Here is a 25,689-nt window from a genome sequence, read left to right as displayed (position 1 = left end):
AAACTTGGAGGTCACAGTGATGTATACACAAATAGATGTAATGGGTCCACTCTTGGTCACTGCTGAGCTAGGAAAATAGACCACCAGGGTTTTTCAAATCAGCCTTCTACTGATTAGAAGAAGTCTGATTATCGATTGAGAGAGGAAAATTTTACCCTAATTGATAGAATTGAAATGCTACTTACTGTAGTAATGAAAGGCTGAAAGAAATGCCTACAAAACACATAACTCATCTATCTATTTGTTAATATACCTTTCTTTCAAAATAATTTTAATTTAATACATGTGAAGTCTTAACTATCCTAAGCATGAAGTTTGATCTAAACAAGCACTTATATGTTGTGTGCATAAATAAATATAAAGACATTTTCTCTTTTTATCCTTTTGTAAAAATGTAAATGTTGATTTTTCTTGGATGCATGGCAGGTGAGGTAGGTGTGTAGGGAGATGAGTGCATTGGTTTAGATGGCTTGGGAGGAAATAAGGGGTCTACTCCTAGCTTTAATGATGTTTTTTTCACAATGCGGGCTCAAAATAGGCCACTACATATTTTCCTACAACATGTCTACAAGATGTCCTAGTTCACCTACAGGATCCCCTGTTTCCCTACAAGAATAGGGCAAAAGCATAGGGAGTGGTTTAAAAGGTGGGATGGAGCTTGGAGAAGGTGAGTAAGGAGGAAATAAGGAAACGCAGTGGTAAACACTCACTCAGAACTCAAACCAAAGCTTTACGATGGTTGGATCTTCTCAAGAAGCATGGCAAGTTTTCCTTGTAACACGAGAATTCAAATTGAGAACTTAGTGGATTTTGGAAATCATGGGTGGATATGGTTAGGATGAGGCTGATGATATGAGGTTTTCCTGCAATGTGGAAACTCCTGCAACATATACATCATTGCTGGAATTTATCCATAAATTCATTTGAAAATAAGAACGGTTTACTAAAATAGAAGAAAACAGAATTTGCATCATTTATTTTTCAAGTTCATGCATGGGAATGGTTGAAACCATTAGGAAAGCAACATGAAATCTAATCCAAGACTTAAGATATCAAAAATTTCAACTACAACCTATCTTCTAAAACTAAAAGATGATGAACTAATTAGGAGAAAAACCCTAAATTTCATAAGAAACCATAATTCTGTCTTTCTTGGGCTGAATGGGAATTGTTCCTCAAGCCATGGTCCCAGGAAGGGAATAATGAGGTCAGATCCACTTGTTTTCATCCTTTTTTGAATAATTCTGTATCTCTATAACGTTATTGTTAAACATGTTCACAAATGGAAGAAAACTAATGAAATGTACTATTGGCTGCATGGGGCATGACCCAGGTACAACATTAGTTAGCCAAACAAATCCCTACACTACTAGCCCTTTCGGAATTAGCCCGCAAAGAGCAGATTGAAGTCTCACCTGAGGCAATATCGAGGGATGCTGAAAACAAGTTTTTGCACCCTGAGATGGTCGTCATGTCAATTTATTCCTTCTATTCTGGCTCTCACATAGGTCATTAAGTCTTAGGGCTTTGTCAGTCTAGCCCTTTATTCCGCCCTTCAGTACCTCCGCCAAGGGGTACGATTAGCCTTTGCACAACCCTAATCTGAGGTTCAGATACTTTCGCACTACTAGGGCACCGTATCATGTAGATTCCCAAACTACCTTAAGTGTCTTACTTATCTTATTAAAAAATCACATTTAGTGCAGCGTAAACAGATATCCTTACATGTGTTCAATTAACCAACGTAATTAAATACGTTCGCACACCACATAAGCATTATAAATGAAATTCATACACAATAGGACAAGATGCATTAACAGGAAATAAAGAAACATCATTTGTAGAATACTTCTCTTTATTGATATCTTCAGATGATTACTAACTCTATTCGCCCTGTGCACACAGTTTCAAGGGTCCACACACTCAGCTGCGGACTTCCACCCTAGGCCTCTGTGCACTCACCTGCAGAGCCTCTACCTATGCTAAGACCCAAAACTTTAGAATTCTCTCTTTATCACTCAAAACGTCTTACTTCTACTACAACTTATGACTACTTAGAGCTTACTTACTTATCTCTTTTTATACAATTCGATGGTCCACGGACCTTGGCTAGATCTTTACATCTAACTTTACACTTTACAAAATAAGGGTGGACAACCCCTTATGATTCATGACATCTTCATGCTCCACGACCACAAAATGTGTAGACTTCACACTCTATTACAAAACTTGACATAAAACATGGGCTTTTAGCCCCAAAACTATACTTAGGGGATCCCATTCCGAACAGACCCCCAACACAAACATTGTGACTCGCCCTTCAGTCACTCTGCAAGTGCATAGATCTTAGCACAAAGACCCCCCAGCTCGACCTGTATGACTGCAACCTCGACAGTACACTATGCGGCTACATGCTTCACATCTTCAACCATCTGTTGGGTCACTGCTCCTGAACTGTTGGCCTGAAGCTTTTGCTGAGTTGCTTGCAGAGTCACAAGCTTTCATTCAATAGAGGTTATGACCATGTAAGCCTCATCTAGCTAGGGCTTCAGTCACGCCTTCAGCACTGCTTCCTTGTGCAACGCTGCATCCACCCCATGTATTCTTTCAGCTTCTTGGCCTCCTGTGGCTTCACTAATCTCTATGTGAGCGCGACAGTTCACATTGTGCCTTTGGCCTCATTATACCACTACTACAGCTCACACGCTTCTATCTCCAGCCACTATACATTAGGGTCCTCTTGCAAGCTTGTCAGGACCTCAAATGACTGCTTAAGAAGTTATGTGCAGTCTGCTACTACATTGTCAACCACTGCTATTGCCTATATGGCAGCGGTTGCATGCTGCTCCTTTACTTCTTGCAGAGTTGAAGGTTGGGCCTTCAACTATAACTTGGTGATCTACAGGTTCAAATCCAACTGAACCCTCACCATTTCTGTACGAGCGTTGCACACCCCTATAGCCAACTTGTGGATGCGCACCTTGACTGGTTCTTCCTCAAGAATGGCCAACTCTGGGACCATTTGGCATGCCTCCTCAATGACCTACATTATATGCTTATTTTGATTGGTCACCTCGGTCATGACAGTGATGGTAGAGTCTCACTGTAGTGTCCTTTACTGATTGTTAATGCACTGCTCATTGATCACCTGTAGGGCGTGGTGCTCACAAGCCTCAACTTCGCAATCACTCCATCTTGTAATAGGTGGAGTACCTCACTTGGGAGCGCTGCCAGATTCAACCCTACTCCCATGAGCATAGTGATAGTAGGCCTATCAGCTTCATTCTCTATGGTCAGTGCTCCATCAGGCAACACAACCACATTGGAGGACTTTATGCGCAACATCTCGGCAGCCTCTAAAGTGTCGATAGCAGGGCTGGTGGACACCGTGCCATCCTATCACGCGAAAGTATACAACTCTTGAAGAGATGTCTGGATAGCCCCCAATATTAGTTGTTGGTGTTGATCAAACTATTGTAGGGCGACCACAATGAAATCTCGCACCGTGTCATCGATGTCATGCAAATTTCCCTCTATGAGGGTGATTGGGTCCAACGATGTCTTAGTGGCCTTGGATTGCTTCTTGGAACCTCCTTTCTCTTCCTCCCCTGGATGCTTGATGCAGGCAGATGTCACTCGTGTGTCCATGCCATGCTGCTATGTTTGCTTGTCTATCTCTTCCTCTATGTCAGGTGAAGCCAACCTCGTGTCTTTGTCAGAGCCCCAATCTGTTCCTCCTATTTTCTTCTCTGTCTGCTGAGTGACATCGCACTCCGCCTGGGCCTTGCCAATGGCCTCCTTCTTTCTCTTTTCAGTCAACTACATCATCTTGAGCTTGGCCTCCTCCTTCTTTCACTGTGCGGTGAACTTGCTACCTCCCACCACCAAGTCTGTTGTAGTGTGTCATTTTGCTGGCCAGTGATCAAGTACTACATCAATGGCATCATCAACCACCAGGTAAGGCAAGTCATACCATGTCTATGCACAGTCCTTCCGTGCCTTGATGGACACATGGTAAAAATATTCTTTAAACTCTGTGTAGCCCTGCAGGTTGGAAAATGCCGTAGGCGACAGCCACGGTTTTCTATTGATTGCCAAGTGGATGTTCATCTCCATCAAGATGCAGAAGATCTTGTTGTCCTTGATGTGCTACAAATCCTTAGTTGCCCATAACGAAGTGTACTTCACTACCTCTAGAAGGTCTGGCACGACTGAAGGGAATTGACTGTCCTTTGGCTTCTCCCACACTACTAGTACAATAGACAACAAGAGCCACATAGAGTGAAACATCTTACTGAGCTCCTATGCCTTATGGTAGCTCGTAAGGAACTCTCCACAAAGATAGTCTACCCAATTGAACTGAATTCCTTTGGCGCATTGGGCTACTAGCGTGATGACAGGTGCTGGCACCTCATCGGCATGACACTTCCTCATCACCTTCCCTGCTAAAATCTACATAGACACCTTTACAGGAGGGTCACAAATGCTAGATATGGAATATCCACACGGCTTCTTTACCAGCTTAAACTTCTCTTTCATGGCCTCCGCGAGAGCCTACTCGCCACCTTTTCCACCAAACATCATGGTCAAATTCTCTCCTATGTAGGGAAACCGCATGATCCTATGGATCAATCTGTCAGTGATGGGTATTGGCTCCTCCAGCCACTAACACCCATCATGCACCAAGCATAGTAGCTGCTTGATTACTAAGAGTGTAGTTGGGGTGTGGTTGTAGTTTGTCACCCATAGCAAGTTGAACAGACCTGCCTTGTCTACTCCTATGAGCCACCTTTGAGGCTCTAATGCGGTCATTATGGTGGTTTTATTGATAATGGGACGCATCAGTTTCTTGGTGGCCAAGTGTGGGAACTTCTCATGGTCAGCGAAGTCCCAGTATTCAAGTTTTAATAGAGGAACTCACCCCAAGCACGGTCCTTCAAATACAATTTCATCTGGCTGCAGAGGGGTTTGCAAGGAGACCTTGCTCTCATCAATACCTTTTGGCACCTTAGTCTTGCCTTTATGCGGGGTGATGTATTCAGGCAAGGTAGTGATAGGGTGATCACCTTGGGCTTCAAATTCCTCCACGTCTATTCCCACATATTGATCATCCATCGGGATGTCTTTGATTTCTTCCTCCTCTGGCTCTAGATCGATAGCTTTGCCCTTCTCCTGTGCATTCGGCGTGTCCTTCGGTGGGTTTCTTCTTAGCATTGCGCGCACTAGTACTGCATGCAACTTTCCCTTCTTATCCTTCGTGCTCTTTATCGTTGGGGTGGGATTTGGTCTCAACATCCTTGGTGATTTAGGCACTTGCGTTAATACTTTAGTAACCTTTGGAGCAGCTTCTTCGACCTCCATAGCAATTTTTGGCACCGATTCTTCTACTACTGCTTCGGTATCTATAGTTTCTGCGGGTGCTGACATAACAATACTCGACAATGCTTGCAACATCTCTGGTAAGCTCACAAATGCTGGACTTGCTATCAGAGCCTCAAAGAATTCTCAGTTCATGTGTGCCTGAGAGCTCAACAACTCAATGCTCAAAATGCCAAGTGTTTTTTGCTCGGCTGCCACCTGTAATTTATAAGGCATTTTGAATTCAAATCCAACTGTTCTCCTCACATTGTGTTCATTAATGCCAGATTGGCAGGAAATGTTTAAGGATCTAACCCATAAATTTCATCTTAAATGTTAGCCTTCTGCTCCATTTGGCCATATTTCTACCGTCAAATCGTGAAAAGTGAATTTAATGGTCACTTTCTAGCCAACCTACACAATTTCTTCCTAGGTAACGTAGCTCCCTTCATGTTGCCGCGAACCCTGTGACACTTCCTTTCTCCGCACAATCCTCCAATCGCGCAGCTCCCCAACCCGAGCATTGTAGTTTATAGTCCCATGCCTCCTCTCAACTTCTTGGAGCAATAAGACTATGCTACCTTCATATAGTCGCATGGCTGGACCACTAGTGTATTGCTTCAATCGATTGCCATTCACCTTTCCTGGGAAGGAGTCTCCATTCAATTTAACCAACTAAACCGCTCCTCCATCGGTAATCTCCTTAATGACATAGGGCCCTAACCAGTGCATTCTAAATTTCCCTGGAAATTTATCAAATTTGCTGTCATATAACAAAACTAGGTCATTTACCCTGAAGGTGCGCAACTTAATGTGCCGATCATGCCATTCTTTCTCACACTACTTTTGGACCTGTTGGTGAAATCCAGCTAGAAATATTTCTTCCTCAAGCTCAGCCATCTGTGCAAAACTCTCTTCCAGGGCTCTGTGATCTGTCATACCCATGAGTGCCGCTATGTGTAGACTAGGTGCAATGTATTCCATGGGTATCACTGCTTCAACACCATATACAAGACTAAAGGGTGTTTATCGAGTCAACTTCTTGCATGTCGTTTGATAGGCCCATAGTACTGTGAGTATGCGTAGGTCCCAATCACTCCGCTGAGAGTTGCAAACCTTGGTCAGCACATTCTCCAACACTTTATTGAATGATTCCACCGTATCGTTAGCCTATAGGTGATAAGGCATGCTCTTCTAGTGATATACCTGAAATTCCTCCATCAGTGCGCTGATTGTCTCATTCAGAAAGTGTGTCCCGCGATCACTTGTCAAAATGTTTGGACACCCAAATCGCATCAGCACATGCTCAAAGAGGAACTTTGTAGCAGTCATGCCTGTGCAATCCTTCATAGATTGTGCCTGCGCCCATCAAGTCAAATACTTCGTCACGGTGATAATGTACCTTGCTCCCGTCTTCTTCCCTTGGGGCTGAATCAGTCCCAAAAAATCTATCGCCCATTTTTCAAAGGGTTGTAATGTCATCTATGGATTCAGAGGTAGCTCAGCCCTTCACGATGGCCTGCTAGTCCTTTGACATACATCACACGCTTTACAGTACACTTTTGAATCCTGATGGAGGGTTGGCCACCAAAACCCTGTGCATAGAATCTTCTGTGCAGTTGCTCTCCCTGCATAATGCCCTCTCACGGCACCCCCATGAGAGTCCATGAGGATACTTCTGTTTTCAAACTTCAATACATATTGTCGCAATATCTCATCAGAACCCATTTTGTATAGATGTGTAGCAATGACAGAAAAGTTTGTTGCGTGCACTGCTAACTCCTTCTACTGGACGGTGTATCCTTCTAGGGTAGTTCCTATTTTTAGGAAGTGTATGATATCTTCAAAATGACCATCCACGACATGCACTACAAGTAGCTATGTGTCAGGCAATCCCTCCTCCAAATTAGTGGTCTCTTCCCCTATTTTGATGCAGGACAAATCTTTTGGTCCCGCATTCAGTCATCCATGCTTTACAATAACTTCAAAATCATACTCCTAGAATAATATCAACCACCTACAGATTCTCCCCCCCAACACAGACTTATTGAATAGGTATTTCAATGGAGTATGATCCGTATACATCTTAAAATGATGACCCAACAAATAGTGTGTAAACTTTCGGATCATGTATACCATGGCTAACCCTTCGTGCTCGGTGGTGGAATAGTTCTTGTCCACCTTGGATAACCTTCTACTTGCGAATGCTATAGGATGTTCCAAGTCTCCTCCGCTAGCCTGTGTCAGTACTACTCCCAGTGCTATACATGATGCATCAACATGTACATGAAACTCCTTCTTCCAATCTGGGAAGACTAAAATCAGCGCGGTGACCATCTATTCCTTCAATACATCCAAGATTTCCTTTCAGTCCTCATTCTAGCAAAATGTGACATCCTTTATCAACAACCTCTCCATAGGCCCGGTGATCTAGGCATAGCCCTCGATAAACTTTTTGTAATATCCAATATTACCTAGGGTAACGCGCAACTATTTCACACTCTTCAGTGCTTCTAAGTTAAGTATCACCACGATCTTCGTGGGATCTACCATCAGTCCCGGTCTACAAACCACATGACCCAATAGGGTCCCAAAAGGAACACAAAACAGGCATTTCTTCAAATTGAGTGTGATCTGGTATCTTCGAAAGGTATCTAGCATCAGGCACAAACTTTCCACATTGTGTTTCACCAGCCCAAGCATAGTCTAGTCATCAAGGTACACTTCTAGGAACTTATGAATAAATTCCTTGAATGCAGCAATGACTACGTGCGAAAAAATTGCAAGCACATTCTTCAATCTGAAAGGAATTACAGTGTACTGAAAGCATCCCCACTCAGTTGTGAAGGTCATCTTGAACCTATCCTATGGTGCAATTTTGATTTGATGGTACCCACAGAACCCATCAGTGAAGGAATATTCTTCCTAACCACCCACATTGTCCAACACTTCATCTGTGAATGGAGTTGGGAAAAGATCATGTACACAAGCGTCATTCAACTTCCTAAGATCCACACATGTCCTTATTTCATCCTTTTGCTTCTTTTCATGTATCACCATTGGGCTTACCCAATCACATTATTCTACATGCTTAATGATGCCTACCACGAGCATCTTCTCTAGCTCTATGTGGTCCTTCTCCTTATACTTTGGATTGAGATGGTAAGGAATTTGCTTAATTGGCTTCGTGTTGGGCTTTGATGTGATATTCATAACACCCAGGTCTCCTATTATCCATTTTAGATATTTAAACTTGATAGGGAAAAAATCCTGGTATTCATGGAGCAATTCAGTGACTTTATCCACCGTCGCGTCATCCTAATAATCTCCAATCTTCACAAATTTGGGCTTTGCCTCCACACCAATATTCACCTGTTTTGTTTTCTATGGCACAGTTATAATAGGATTCTCAATCTATAGTCCTTCAACCTCATGGTGACCTTCTATTTCAAGGATGTTAATCATTCGCAAATCCTCAATTTCTTTTTTAGCGGTTACATTATAGCATTCTAGTGTGTGGCTCAGTTGAGTAGTCCAATCAGGTTGAATCAAGTCCAAAGGATCCTGCAGTATCCTAAAGATTGCTGATTTCACTTCTTTAGCGCCTTGTCAATATAGTAAAACCCATCTTCAAAGTTGAATGTGATTATGAACCCTTCTCGCAAGAATATCCTATCCACCTATACCATGGCAGAGCTCTGTTTCTAAGTACCAGTTCATTGGGATGACATCCAAGGTGTGATAGAACAAGTGCACCCATTCAGGTTGGGGCTTCACTCCATAAGCTTGAGCCAATTTGGCCACGTGCACACGCAAATCATCCTTCACATCATACTTATCTGTCATGCGTACCTTTGACTTCCCAAAGCGTGTTCTCATCATCTTTCTACACTCATGCCAATCATCAAAGCTACCCTTGTGTGTACCCCACCACCTTGCAGGTGTAGCATGCAGTGCCTAGTCCAAAGCCTGGAAGCGCTGCTTCTCTGGTACCTCCCTCTCAGATGCATCCAAAAATATATCTACATCATTCAGGCCATCATAAGTGGGAAATTTCTTACCTCTAACGACACACAGCATAGCGATCGGGTCATCATGTTACAGCTTAGCATGGTTTCTTCATGTGACCAATTCTACTAGTGCTCTAATTCTTCATCAGAGTCCAAGGTGCAGGAACTCTTGTGATCCCATGTAATTCATCCATCTGCTGTTTCATTCACCCAATCTTGCTCTTGCATTGTTATCTTATATATGCAGTCCAAATCATCATCGCTCTGATAATCGCAGATTGGTTCACTATAGCGCGATCCTTTAGTTGGATTTAGGGGTACTATTATGTGGAGCGATTTCTTTTCAAATATCATGTTTCGCTTCTTTAGGTTGATTACACCATTCATATCAGTAGCCCAATCAATTCCAAGGAGAGGAGGGTAAGGGTTGCTGTCATCTACAATTTCTATTACCTCAAAGTCAGCCAATGCACTCGCGCATTCAATATATACAGTCACCCCTTGCATCCCCCCATGGGGATGATATTTTGATGATTTTCCGTCCTTAACTGAATCAGAGACCACTACAACACGAGTCTTCCCATTTGTTCCCAAGTCTACTTCGGTAGGTCATTCGTGTTTTACCCCAGATCCAAAATAACTTGATCCATTTTGTATTCTCCTATCTGCATGGTCAGCTTCATCTCTCATCCTGTCCTTGTTTTATGCTTACCAGTCTTTCATACCATGCGCAGTTCTCCTGGGTTGTTTTTGGTGCATCTATTTATAAGCTCCTTTAATCCCTTCACGACCTTGCTATCACGCAACAACTTCATGCAGGTCTCTAGGAAGGTTGTAAGCATAGAAGGGTCCATCTCTTGATCAGGCTTATCCTTGCTCCCTAAGGTGGAGGCCTCAGTGAAGCTCTTCTTTGCTTCCATAAACATCTCATGTGTGCACTCCAAATCAAATTCAACCTCCCTTGCTAGAGCTTTGCGAACCCATGCATTGTCTTTGAGTTGTTTCCCCTTATCATCTCCTATTGCAATTCCACTTCAAAGCACTATATTGACATTCAGAGCCTCTTCATGAGGCTCAGACCTCATCATTTGCACATTTTGAGTCGCTTGAGGTGGTAGCGCCCCTTTGTCGCATATCCTCGCTATCAACGTAGGACAATCCTCCATCTCATGATCAAATAGAGTGAAATGTTTGCACGACGGGCATGTTAGGTTAGTGCAATCATAGGCATAGTGTCCTGGTCATCCATAATTGTAAAATATTAGTTGTCTCTAACCTCTGCCAGGTCCTCCTCCGCCTCGGCCGCGTCCGCGCCCCAGAAAGCCTGCTTGCACCATCCCCGCGCTCTGGTTAGGGGACCGTGTTTCTGCTTGAACCCTATAGGTGGGTGTTCTATCCATCATCAATTCATAGCTTCTGCATTTGCTCTCATCATTCCCTACCGACCTACAGACGTTGCAAAATAGTTGTTGTGTTGTTTGTAAAAACTTCTGCAACAAATGACTGTTATCCATTGTATGTTTTCCTGCTACCTGACATATAGCGCACCACAATGCAGCCCTCGTTCTTGGTCCAACTTGAGCTTCTGGCCTCAAAGGCATTGGTCCCCCTCCTATAATGTAGTTTGCAAAGACCAGGAAATGGTGTTTTCCATGCCCCTAACCCTTGCAGTTCAGGCACCATACCTCTTCGCGCACCTCTGGTCGAACTGTTCTGTCTTGCTTCAAACTTTGCATCTCAAGGCAAAGATTTTGCAATTGCACATGGATCTACTAAACCTTGAGATTCAGATCTTGTATTGTTGTTTCATGCAGTCTCATTTAAATCTCCAAGGCCTTTGCCTGAGTCTTTATCTTCTGCTGTGACAACACAACCCTTAGGTGCGGCAGGAGCGAAGCCACGAACCATTCACGTTGTTGTTCATCTGTTAAGTTCTTGCTTCATGGATTTTACACTTCAATCTCTTATCTAATTCCCAAGGTTTATCGCTTGGTTTCATCTTGGTTTCTTTGAACCCCACAATCAACTATGCCTTGGAATTAGGCCCAGTGAACTCTTTATTCAACGCAGCCTGGATGTTCGCCACCCCAGTGTTTGGGTTATCATTAGAGTAATTGATGTACCATGCTAGTGCGGGATCCTGCAAAGCACTAACCAATGTTTCCTTCTTCATGTGATCATCCATGATGCGCTGAGCTTTCGATAGAGATTTCATGATGAACCAGAAGTGGTCTAGGTCCTAATTTCCCAAGCCTTTAAACAAAGGCAGCTTCACTAAATTTTCCATGCTGAATTGTGGTGGAGGTGGAAGTGGTATGGGCGAAGTCGCAGGTGATGGTGGTGAAGTTGGAGGTGGTGTGGGTGAAGGTGGTAGTCACGGGAATCCTTGTCTTATTAACTGAATAACACTTCACGTAGAAGCCTGCACTACTCCCTCTTCATCACCTAGTGGAGGTGAAATTAATGGACTATATTCAAGACCCTTTCTTCGTTCATTCCTATAAGTTTTTCTACTTTGCGTAGATCCAAACATCAAGGTAGTTGCATAACCCATTTTTTGCACAATAACATCTTAATCCAGGTATTCAAATACTTCAAGTACTTACCTCACAGACCTTTGAAAAAACATTGCTCCGCCTTGTTGTAGTTGACTAAGGTATCGACCGCGAATTCAGTCACAAATCCTCTTATGATGCGATCGAGCCAATGATCGACAGCACGTGCGATCTTATCCTCAGAGGATTCCAATCTTTGTACTAACTCTGGGGTCTACACAATAGGACCATCAAGTCTCTATTGGCATTATGATACAAGTGTTGTCCTTGATGGCAACTCACTCAGAGGTTGATACATGTGATGGCAACGTAATCAGAGGACAGATCTTAGTACAGCAGGTCTAGAAAGAGATATACGCAGGTTCATTGTGACAAATCAGCGTATACACGCGGGTTGGACGTGCCAAAGACGCGTATGTGTATACACGCACTTTCACGCAAGGAAAAGCACGTACATGTGCGAAAACTTATGTCTTGGTCCGTGGTAGTTAGTCCTCGGTACCTGAACCTATGGTTTTGGACCATGGTATCTCGACAAGTGTGTTGATCTCAAGTATTGGGCTCTTGGTATTGATTTATTATGGTTTTGGACCGTGGTATTGAGAAAGGCCTAAGACTATAAAAGGAGAAGAAGATCATTAGGCAAGGGTATCCGAAAAGTCTTGAATATCTGAAGAAGTATGAGATCCAGGATGCAGGTTATGGGTTGATGATGCATTGCTTGATCTGAGCTAAGGAGGGATCTCACCGGTTGATGGAGAACAAGATCTAAGGAGAGATCGAGATCAAATGGTTTGAAATGAACTATCTTTATGATGCTTATTCTAGATCTACATACTGATGCATGTATTGTTGTGTAAGTGTTATGAGTATGACTGATGTTTGGTACAGCTGCAAGTTATGAGAAATTATTTTTAGATCTGTACGTGGGTTGTCTTTGGAAAAAGCGCGTATGTACGCGGGTTTGATTCATTATAGTAGCGTATACATTATGAAGGATAATATTTGAAGTTGCAGATGGATTTGATGGTTATGGCAGAGTTCTGTTATCTGCTCTGTGTTCTGGTGACTGTGTTATTGACAGGGTTTCAGTGTTTCAGTGATTTAGAAATTGATGATGCTAGTATTGACTGTTTTGTGCTTCAATGATATTTATGGGTCCAGTATGAAAATTTGATGAAACGTGGCCTTCAGATTATGTGTTGTGCTTCAGGAGTATCCAGTCTGAAAATTTATGAAATGTGGTACCTGGAGGAGAGAAGATTGTAGGCCAGCGCCTACGTACTAGTATCTTAGCTAGTACAAGAGCAAAGGGGGTTGGAGCTCCCTTCCAGGAGAGTATGGAGAACAAGAGAAGGTTGTAGCCTTCTGCAGGTTGTAGCCTGCGTGCTGGTAAAGGACTGCACCAGTACATTGTAAAAGAAGTTCCTTAATAAAGGAAGATAGAAACGAATTGCAGCAGGTGGTTTTCACCCACATTAGGTTTCCACCTTATATCATGGTGTTCATGTGTGCTTCTTGTGTTTGATGATCTATTCTGTTTTTACTGCACCTGCTTACTGTTCATATGGTTAATGAAGATATGATGCACTAACTAAAGATCAACATTTAATGATTAACTGAATCATAAGTATTTTGGATATACGCTAGTTGCTTTAGACACAGCTGCGTATACACGCGGGTTCCCTTGGATGAAGTAGCGTATATGTACCTAAGTATGGAAATGAAAAAGTTTTACTAATCTAATAATACTGATTCACCCCCCCCTCTCAGTATTATTTCCAACAATTGGTATCAGAGTAGGTCCTTTGGTAGAAGCTTGATCGCTTGAAGGAGATCTGTGGAACGATGGGAAAGAAGCTTAAGAAGAAAGCACCTAAGAAGAAGAAGAAGACATCTCAGAAGAACTATGACAGTGGGAGAATCGATTGGGGATTAGGTATAAGAAGTTCTTCAGATTCAGAATTAGTTTCATAATCATTTCAGAATGAAGATGAACTATCAGGTATGAATTTGTTATCCTCTGATGTTCCATCTATCTATCCATTTGGAAAAGATGAAAGTGATAGCGAAACAACTGAATTTGCTTTTATGGGTGAGCAAGAAAGATATCAAATAGAGGCATAATTTAAAAGGCTTACAGACAAAATTAGAGATCAACAAGATCTATTGAACAAAAGGGAATGTGTCTTCAAAGAAGAAGCTGCCAAACTAAAAGCTCAACTAGAGGAAGGAAACAAGGTAAGGGAGTTATTCAAGGACAAATATCAAAAGTTGCAGGATGAAGTAATATCTCTAAGAGATGAAGTCAATGAAAGAAGCACAACCATCAAGAAACTCAGAGATAGATCCAGTTACTATGAAAGTCTTGAAGCCACAATCCGCTCGCTAAAGGAAGATCTTGACGAAATAAAGAAGCATAATAAAGATCTACTCCAAGCTATTGAAAAACAGGAAAACGAAGTTATCAGCTTAAAATCTCAGCTGGAATGTGCCTTTAGAATTTGTCAAATGCAGCAGGATGTGAATGAAGAACAAGAAAAGGAGATTCTCAAACTAAGGCAACAAATGGAAGAGGAAAGAAATGCTGAAGAAAACATGAAGAAACAATGTCTGGAAAAGGAAGAACAACTTAAAGTTGAGGTAAATATCTTGAAAGGTAAATTAGAAGAAAAGGATAAACTATTACGATTTCAAGATAGTACTAAAGACTTGGATGATATTCTTAGTAGTCAAAGGTCTCCTGCTATCAAGACTGGTCTTGGTTTTCATGAATCTGTTGAAGGTGAATCTAGTTCACAAGGTGAGGCAAGGAACTCTAAAGAGAAATGTAAAATGATCAACAAGGAGATGAAAGGTCAACCCCATCAACAATCAAGGAAAGAGACTCCTCAAAGAAAAATTTTTACTCCTCCTATGAAAAATGTTGAATGTTATGCATGTCATAATATTGGACATGTTGCAGCTAGATGTGGAAGAAGAAGGGTTCAAGACCATCATGTAGAAAGATCATCACATTCAAGGTACTTTAATGGATATTGCTTTGCTTGCAATGTGTTTGGTCACAAAGCTGCTGATTGCTACAGGAGAAATATGAAACATGTAAGATGTTATGCATGTAACAAGCTTGGACATATAGCAAAGGAATGCAGGAACAAAGGACGGACATCACACCAAAAGTAGAAAACATCATCACACTTGAAGATATGGAAGAAGAAGGAAGTACAGTCAGACAGATGTGGCACAACACAATGCACTCAGATACAGCACAGCACAGACATAACAGACTCAGAGGGAGCTGAAAGTATAAAACTTCAGTATCCTGAATATCATACGCAAGTTCCATAAAGGGAAGTCACGTATATACGGGAGTTACAGGCTGCAGAGTTGCGTATATGGAGATCAGAAGAAAGGGCAGTAGAACAGACCCAGCAAATGATTCGGTCATGGTTGGCTCAGGCTCAGGGGGAGCATATACTTCAAATAATGCATTGTTGGCATTATGGTTAGAAGTTGTTGATAAAGCTAAATGATACAATTTGTTGTTTGATCAAATGAATGGTATTGCAGTTTTGGATGTTGATGCTTATGGTGCAGATCATATATGATGAATGATAGCCATTGTCTTGAATGAATTTCTTGTCTTAGAACTCGCATCTGCTTAGGGGGAGCATGGATGGATTGATACAACTTGGCATATACAAAGGGGAGCTCAATCAGAAACTTCACAATGTACTCAGGGCGAGTATGGATAGCAAAAGGTATACCAAGGAAGAGAATATCTTGGTCTGCCCTTTGCCCTTGATGTCAAAGGGGGAGAGTGACTTGGTGTGGTGGTTGCCATCAAGTCCAAAGGGGGAGATTGTTGGCATTATGATACAAGTGTTGTCCTTGATGGCAACTCACTCAAAGGTTGATACAGGTGATGGCAACGTAATCAGAGGACAGATCTTAGTACAGCAGGTCAAGAAAGAGATATACGCATGTTCATTGTGACAAATCAGCGTATACACACGGGTTGGACGTGCCGAAGGTGCGTATGCGTATACACACACTTTCACGCAAGGAAAAGCGCGTACATGTGGGAAAACTTATGTCTTCGTCCGTGGTAGTTAGTCCTCGGTACCTGAACCTATGGTTTTGGACCATGGTATCTCGCCAAGTGTGTTGATCTCAAGTATTGGGCTCTTGGTATTGATTTATTATGGTTTTGGACCGTGGTATTGAGCAAGGCCTAAGACTATAAAAGGAGAAGAAGATCATTAGGAAAGGGTATCCAAAAAGTCTTGAATATCTGAAGAAGTATGAGATCCAGGATGCAGGTTATGGGTTGATGATGCATTGCTTGATCTGAGCTAAGGAGGGATCTCACTGATTGATGGAGAACAAGATCTAAGGAGAGATTGGGATCAAATGGTTTGAAATGAACTATCTTTATGATGCTTATTCTAGATCTACATACTGACGCATGTATTGTTCTGTAAGTGTTATGAGTATGACTGATGTCTGGTACAGCTGCAAGTTATGAGAAATTAATTTTAGATCTGTACGCAGGTTGTCTTTGGCGAAAGCGCGTATGTACGTGGGTTTGATTCATTATAGTAGCGTATACATTATGAAGGATAATATTTGAAGTTGCAGATGGATTTGATGGTTATGGCAGAGTTCTGTTATCTGCTCTGTGTTCTGGTGACTGTGTTATTGACAGGGTTTCAGTGTTTCAGTGATTCAGAAATTGATGACGCTAGTATTGACTGTTTTGTGCTTCAATGATATTTATCGGTCCAGTATGAAAATTTGATGAAACGCGGCCTTCAGATTATGTGTTGTGCTTCAGGAGTATCCAGTCTGAAAATTTATGAAACGTGGTACCTGGAGGAGAGAAGATTGTAGGTCGGCGCCTATGTACTAGTATCTTAGCTAGTACAAGAGCAAAGGGTGTTGGAGCTCCCTTCCAGGAGAGTCTGGAGAACGAGAGAAGGTTGTAGCCTTCTGCAGGTTGTAACCTGTGTGATGGTAAAGGACTGCACCAGTACATTGTAAAAGAAGTTTCTTAATAAAGGAAGATAGAAACGAATTGCAGCAGGTGGTTTTCACCCACATTGGGTTTCCACCTTATATCATGGTGTTCATGTGTGCTTCTTGTGTTTGATGATCTATTCTGTTTTTACTGCACCTACTTACTTTTGATATGGTTAATGAAGATCTGATGCACTAACTAAAGATCAACATTTAATGATTAACTAAATCATAAGTATTTTGGATATACGCTAGTTTCTTTAGACACAGCTGCATATACACGCGGGTTCCCTTGGATGAAGTAGCGTATATGTACCTAAGTATGGAAATGAAAAAGTTTTATTGATCTGATAATACTGATTCACCCCCCCCCCCTCTCAGTATTATTTCCAACAGTCTCCACCTTCCTTGGTTATCCGCTAGCTTCGCGATCCACTTGTATAGCTCAACTAGAAAGGAACAAAAAATTATCTCATGGATCTATGTGTATAGGTACATGTCTAGCCACTGTTCCTTTGTTATTCATGGATTTCTATTCTCCTGCACTACGAATTCATGGATCTTCCTATCCAACCAGTCTTTGATCTCTTTCTTAGTTGAATTCCAGTGATACGACATCACACATCTCTTATGTAGATTCTAGTCCCGACAATAGAACCATTTTTTGGCTCCGTGGGGTCTGACCTAGGTTCAATGTTAGTTAACCAAACAAATCCCTACATGACTGGCCCTTTTGTCATCAGCTCATGGAGCACAGACATAAATCTCACCCGAAGCAGTATTGGGGGATGCTGGAACCAAGTTTCTGCACCCTGAGATGGTTTTGATGTCAGTTTGTAGCCCTTTATTTCGCCCTTCCGTACCTCCGTGAAGGGGTAAGATTGGCCTTCACATAGCCCTAACTTACGATTTAGGTACTTTCACACTGCTAGGACACCGTATCGTGTAGATTCCCGAACTAGGTTAAGTGTCTTACTTATCTTATTAAACAATCATAGGTAGCATCACGTAAACATATATCCTTACTTGCGTTCAATTAACCAACGTAATTACATACATTTGTGCATGACATAAGCATTATAAATGAAATTCATACACAATAGGACAAGACGCATTAACAAGAAACAAAGACACAAAATTTGTAGAATACTTCTCTTTATTGATATCTTCATATGATTATAGGCTCTGTCCGCCCTGCGCACACAGCTGCAGGGATCCACGCACTCAGCTATAGACTTCCACCCTAGGCCTCTGCGCACTAAGTTGCAGAGCCTTTACCTACACTAGGACTTGAAACTTTATACTTCTCCCTTTATCACTCATAACTTCTTAATTCTACTACAACTTATGACTACTTAGGGCTTACTTACTTAGCTCTTTTTATACAATCCCATGGTCTGCGGACCATGGGTAGATCTTTACAACCAAATTTACACTTTACAAAATAAGGGAAGACAACCCCTTATGACTCATGATACCTTCATGCTTTGTGACCACAAAATGCGCAGACTTTACACTTTATTATAGAATTTAACACAAAACATGGGCTTTTAGCCCCAAAACTGTCCTTGGGGGATCCCGTTCCCAACATCCACCAATACCTGTAAATTAACAATATCAAAATCACTTTAACAACTAACTATGAGATAAACTAAGCAAACATATATAATAAGAGGAACCTCTGCTTCTTGGGTTTGGCCCTAACCCAAGAGTTTCAGCCCTCTAAGTCAACTCAGTTATGGATCAAGGGAATGCTCCTCATTTTCATTAACATATCAAAAATACATAAAGTGTTTTGTCACAATCCTTCAACTCAAAAACTGCTAAGCTATATTGAAAATAAAATATGAATCCTAATGGGGCTCTAGGCCTATTTATTTATACAACTGAAGCTACCAATAAATTACTTAAATATAGGGAGGCTTTGCTCCCAATGTTGAGATTAACTCGTTCTTAATTATTAGTGGCTTGGCTACCAATAATCCTCAGGACTCAGCTGCTTGCAAATCTGAGCTGGTTTGATTTGATTAGGGGATCTTTGAGTGAGTGATGAGTCAAGGAGGGAGATCCTGCACCCTAATTATCCATAATTTTCTCCCAAAACCTTAAATCAATTCACATTAGACCACTAGACATGACATCTTACATTTACTCATCTCATTAATAAAAATATAATTAAAACATGTAAAGAATTATGAGAATATTTGATTTTAGTAAGCTCAAGGTGCATTAAAATCCATATATTTTATCCATTAATGATCCTCATCAAAAGGTTCCTATTTCTGTAAATGTATGCTTAGATTACATTCATAGTTATCTACTGAAGTGATTTTGGTTTTGTTTAATATGCAAGTATTTGGATGATTACTTAGCTTGCTTCGATTTTTCGATAGATAGATTAGTGGTACATTAGTGATAGTAAACACTTCATAAAATCTTGTGGTAGTTCCCCCTACCTCATCTCCCTTATGGGATCCTAGTTTGCGAGTTACATTCAAACAACCCAAAGATAGATTTATTGTTTGATCACTGTATAACTTAGAATTTCTTGTTGCATAGATCATTGTTTCCAAATTTCTTAGAAGTACCTGAAATTTTCATTTTGGTCTCTTAATATTTCTATGGTTTAGAAGCACTTCCATTCATGAACTTAGTGATTAGCTATTAATAACTCTGTTTTTCCTAAATTCAACTCATATTTTCGATATATAAATGAAGTTGTGCATAAATGAAGAAAATAATGTATGTTGTTGCAGGAGTTTATGATCTACAGGGAGACCTCATCTTGTTAGCATCATCCAAGTCTTCTCCACCTACGCTACCAAATTCCACGAAATCCTACTCCAAATTCTTGTTTTCTAGCAAAGTGGACATTTTCCTTGAGCAAGTCCAACCATCTTAAAGCCTTGGACTGAGCCTTGGTTAGTGTGCACCTCCTTTGTGTCTTATTTCCCCATCATGCACCTTTCCCACACTTCATTCTACCTTTCATACCTCCCTATAATCTTTCGGCCTAATCCTTGTAGTAAAAAAGGGCATCCTGTAGTATAACTAGGACATCCTATAGTACTACAGGAAATCCTGTAGCAGCCTATTTTAAGCTCAAATTGAGCAAAAATGGTCATCTGAGCTTAGCTTAGGCCTCCACTTGGCTTCCATAGCCTCGACACCATTCCAAACTTGTTTCCCCATACCTGTCTCCCCTACCAAAGAACAAATTGGTTAATTAGCACTTGCATTCATAAACCTAAAAATCAAAAAGGCTTTTTCTACAATTTCTAGTTAGCACATAAATGCAGTGATCACGGTACTTCCTTGATAAATTTGCATGCTCATTTAGTCTAGATAACTGGATGTTATATGCAAGGTTAATTTAGTTCTCTTTTACAAGAAATATGTAGATGCTTAGCTAGATGATTTCATCTCACTTTATAGGACCTTCCAATTCAACACTTTAATTTCCTAGAGTAGGGAGCATTTCCTTTCTGCATTAAGAGTAATTTTCCCTTTCTTATTTTGTAGTTAGACTCCTTCTAGTCAATAGAAGACTGGTTTGAAAAACCCTAGTGATCTATCACCCTAGTTGAAAAGTGACAAGAGTAGACCATTGCATCTACAGTGTATACAACACTGTCACCTCCAAGTTTGTACGAACCCCAGGTTGATGAAGTATAGTTGGTAGCCTAGGAGTTGCAACCTTCTTGATGTGATATTGGAGCTCATCACTTTTTGGCACCATGGCCATGGAGGTGTCTAAGTAGATGTCATTTCTGCTTTCCTTCTTTTTTTCCATTTTAGGAAATAGTTGCAAACTTTTCTTTCTTTCCAATTCTGTAAGTAGTTCAATTCAACAAATAGTTACAAATATTTTATTTCTTTCCATTCTGCAAGTAATTATGAGAAACGACCCTGAAAAAATAAATTCCTTTCATGTATCATAGGAGTAGAGACAACTTAAGAAAGGTTTTACCAAATACCCCCACCGCATCTAACATCCAACCTTCCCTCTTGCTCGGTGGCTATGAGCTAGAGCACCCATTAGGCAAACAACTAGATATCTTTGAAGAGCCTATTGGGGAAGAATAAGAAGAGACCATTCCACCAACCTACACCATGTCTCAAAATCGAGGAGCTGAAAATAGAGCGAAGGGTGCTTTTCCCATCAGAGAAACTAATGGAGATGCTAGGATGAAAAACATAAGCCAATCTTCCCTTCCTTACTTCCATGGCTTGACCTCAGAGGACCCAGATACCTTTTTGTTTGAGTTTGTTTTCATATGCAAAACTTATGATTATACCTCTGATGATGAGAAGTTGAAATTGTTTCCATCCACCCTCAAAGATGCAACCTTGTGCTAGTTCATGGGTTTACCTAGGGAAAACATCACCACCTGGACTCAAATATAACAAGCCTTCAACAATAAGTACAAGGATTATTACAGGTCGAAATATACCATAGAGAAAAATTTTAGAATGACCTTGGGACATGATGAGTCTTTGGAAGATTATGAGGAAAGGCTCTAACTTAGCTACAAAAGGGACAAATGCACCCTCGATCCTGAATCACTTAAGCTAGTCCTTCTTAGAGGGATTATGGAAGATCTTTGAGAAACCCTAAACATGTCATTAGGAGGGGACATATATCAGCTACCCTATCATGATATTGATACATTTTTCAAAAATCATCCTAGGGCAAACATAAAAAAGGGTAGGGCCAGTCAAGCTTTGTCCAGTTCATCCTCCTCCAACACATACATAAAACGTGAAATTGGGAACATGTTGGAAGAATTCAAGAGTGAAATGATGCATACCCTTGCTCTGAAAATGGACACCATTCAGATTAGGAGGAAGGAGGAGGAACCAAAAAGATCCTTGGTTGTCATTTGGCCTAGATGCACTATAAGGCACCCTAGAAATGAATGCCCATTAAATCTTTTAGAGATCTGCTCAATCTGCGAGGAGAACCACTGCACAAAAAAGTTCCCTTCTCTACCTAGATTGAAAGTTGTGTATCAAGGAACTAAAGGGGTGACTGAACAACTCTATTGTATCAACCAAAGGAGGCCTCAAGGACCTCGACCATACCAACAAGGCATGCAAGGGGAATCCTATTCATATTACAACCATAACTAGAATGCATCCATTATCCCTTAGTTCCATCTTGGTCATCCTTCATGGTCCACACATCCTCCCTAGTATTTTTCACTTCATTACCATTCCCTACCTACCAATCAATCATTTCATCCATATACACCTCCACAACCTCAGTGTAATGCACCATCCCAGGGGTGGAGGACACCATATAACCAATCTCCAGCCTTACTGCCTCCACCTCCATCTCAATGAAAAATCCTTCACCCTACTTCACCTAAGAAACCTCAGATGCCTGCTCAACCAAATCCGAACCCTAACAACGGATAGACACAACCGGTCTACAGTGGGGAAAAATAATACCATACCTATGTTGTGGAAATTCAAGAAATCAACCTCGGGTTTGGAAGAGTTCTTCCAGATAATTGAAATCCATCTCCATCTGAGGAGCTTGAAGAGGAAAAGGAGGAGAGTGTTACTCAAGCCAATCCACCTCCTTTTCTTGAGAGATTAATCCATCATATCCCACACACCCCATAAGAGACTCAACTTCTCGATGAATTGAAAAACTTGTGTGTTAAAGTCATGCTCCTCCAAGCTATCAAGGATGTCCCAATCTACAAAAATTTAATCAAGGAGAAATTATTCAAACATCCTAGAAGGAAAAATAAATGTACCCATTCCATTAATTTCATTGGAAAACTATCTAATTTAATGTTGGGGCGGTGATTTTACCAAAGTATCTAGATCCTAGAAGTCTTGTGGTATATGTGCACATCAATGGTATCATTGTCCCCCATAACTTGATTGATCATGGGTCTTCCATCAATTTGATGACTAAGAAGAATATGCTTAAACTGAATCTCCAAGGATCATTAAGAAAGACCACAATAGTCTTGCATCTTGTAGATAGGTCCATAGTAGCTCCTGAGGGAGCCGTTGAGAATGTGATGGTCTCCATTGATTCCTAGGAATACCCTTCTCACTTATTAGTTCTCTAACCTAAGGCCAAGTTCAACGGTTATCCTCTCATCCTTGGAAGTCCATGGTTAGCCACTTCTGATGCTTACATAAGTTGCAGGGCTGGGAATATGACCATTGAAAATGGGTATTTTTAAAAACAATTGTTCTTGTACCCTCTTGTTCAACCATCTCTGGAGCATGACTTACCTTTATGGTTAGAATAGGATGAGGAAGATGAAGTATATTCTTCCCAAATATGTACCCTAAATTCTACTATAGGAGGGCATCAACCTGATGAAGATGACCTGATTGAAAAAATCCTCTAGAATCAACCCCCCAACACCATGTCCCTTGAGGAGTTAGTAAAGAAAGTTGAAGTTAACCCTTGGATTGATTTGTGCCTAGATAACTCAAGTCGTACTCATGTCATGATGATCAAGAATTAACATTGAAAAGAAACCCCTCTCTCTCTGCACATCAGGAAGAGGAGTTATGTGACATGTTAAGAAAGCATCTGGATAACTTTGCTTGGAGTTATAAGGAAATGAAGGGAGTGCACCCTTCAGTGTGTACTCACAACATTTACATCAAGGAAGGCTACAAGCCAGTGCACCAAATTCAAAGGAGAGTGAACCCAGCCCTCGAGGATATAGTCAAAGAAGAAATTCAGAAGTTGATGGATACATGGTTCATTTACCCCATCTCACATAGTGAGTGGGTGTCTCCTCTGGTTCTGGTTCCAAAGAAAAATGGAAAGTGGAGGATTTGTGTGGACTATAGAGAGCTTAACAAAGCCAATTTCTTATAGGGTCCTTTCTTTTGGATTACTCAATTCCCTGCCAATTTTCAAAGGGCAGTCCTAAGCATATTTACAGAGTTAGTCCATGACTCTATGGAAATTTATATGGATGATTTCACCCCCTATGGGTGTGATTCCTAAAGGCTCTCTCTAAATTAGCAAAAGTATTAAACAAATGCACTGAAATGAACTTATCCCTTAGTCCTAAGAAGTGTGAGTTCTTCATGACTGCAGGGATTGTTCTAGGTCACTCAATATCCCAGGAAGGACTGCAAGTGGACCCAAATAATTTTTTTTTATCATAAAGAGGGTACATACTCCTCAGAAGCATAGGGATGTCAGAAGCTTCTTGGGTTTATCTAGATACTATAGGAGATTCATAAAGTACTTCAGAAAAGTAGCCTCACTTTTGTTTGGACTATTGGCCAAGGACTCCAATTTTTTATGGTCAAAAAGCTTCCAAGGGGCCGTAGAAACCCAAAAGGATAGGTTGACTACTGCACCTATACTCCAAGGCCCAAATTGCGCTCTTCATTTCCACATCCATGTTGATGCCTATGACAAAACTCTAGGAGAATCTCTAGGTCAGATAGCTGAGTGCGCAGGGCAGAGTTGAGTCCGTGACCCAAGAAGAATAATAATAAAGAGAAGTTTGACTCCAAATACTGTGTATCTGCTTTTGTATTACTTTATGTGCATTTATACTGTTTTGTTTATCGCATGCACTTTTATGAAAGCTAAACACATTTAAGTATAATTGGGCTCATACAGATACGTTAAGTAATTAGATAATATCAGGTTAATAGTAAGGAAATTAGGTAATAGCATGAAACACACCTCGAGTAGGGCTGTGCAAAGGCAATGTTGTAGGCTACGAGGTACTGATAGGTGCGCATAGCGAAGTGCGCGGACGGTCAAACTGCGGACCACCCAAAAACCATCAAACATCTCTAGGGTGCGAAAACTTGGTTCTAGCACCCTTCCATACTACTTCGGGTGAGACCTCAATCTACACTCCACAGACTTTTGCAAAAAGGGCTAGTAGTACTAGGATTTGTTTGGCTAAATCATCTCTGAACCTAGGTTAGGCCCCTATAAGCCAACAAATGGTTATGTTGTCGAGACCGGGATCTGTAAAATGGATGTCTAATGTCATGCCACTGGAATCCAACAAAGAAATAAATTGAAGGGTGGTTGGACAAGAAGATTCACGAGTTCGTGGTGTAGGAAAATAGGAATTCGTGAGTATCTAAGGAACAGTGGTTGGAGCACTACTTATATACAGAAACCCATGAAATTTTCTTTGCATCCTTTCCTTCTGAGCTGTCTGAGTGGATCACGAAGCTAGCAAACAGTCGAGGAAGGTGTATGCTTGACAAAACAATTGTGTGGACTCCTTAATTAGTGCACAGACTAGAAGTGTCAGAAGGTAAGACCGTGCGAGCTGTGGACCATTGGCTTGATTGAATTAAAGGAGGATTTATCAGTAAGTTTGTGGTAGATACGATTGTCAGCTATAGAGAGGCGGAGCGACGCTTCCTCAAAGGACCGTGAGGTAAGTATATTAAATATTTGAACACTTGGATTAAGATGTTATTGTGTGAAAAGCAGGTTATGTGAATGAATTAATGTTTAGGACTACGCGAAGTGGAAAGACCTACAGAATCAGAGGTAGTGAAGAATTAGAAACTAGTCCCTTGATTTCACCCTTGTGAGAAAGCGAGCAAGAGCTCACAAAAGTTTCTCTGAGAAGTGCAGTCAGTCTGATAAGTCAGCGAATTCTGCACTTACCACCTCCACCTACACTGCTACCCATCTCACCCTCCTCACCTCCATCTCCACCCACACCACCTCTTCCACCACTACAGTTTAGTATGACGAGTGCAGTCAAACT

The sequence above is a fragment of the Pinus tabuliformis genome, chromosome 9 (genome assembly GCF_031772625.1).
Source record: "Pinus tabuliformis cultivar Carrire ecotype Pingquan chromosome 9, CPIR1, whole genome shotgun sequence".
NCBI classification, from domain to species: Eukaryota; Viridiplantae; Streptophyta; class Pinopsida; order Pinales; family Pinaceae; genus Pinus; species Pinus tabuliformis.
The sequence above is the reverse complement of the archived record's forward strand: the minus strand, read 5'-3'. Positions refer to the sequence as shown.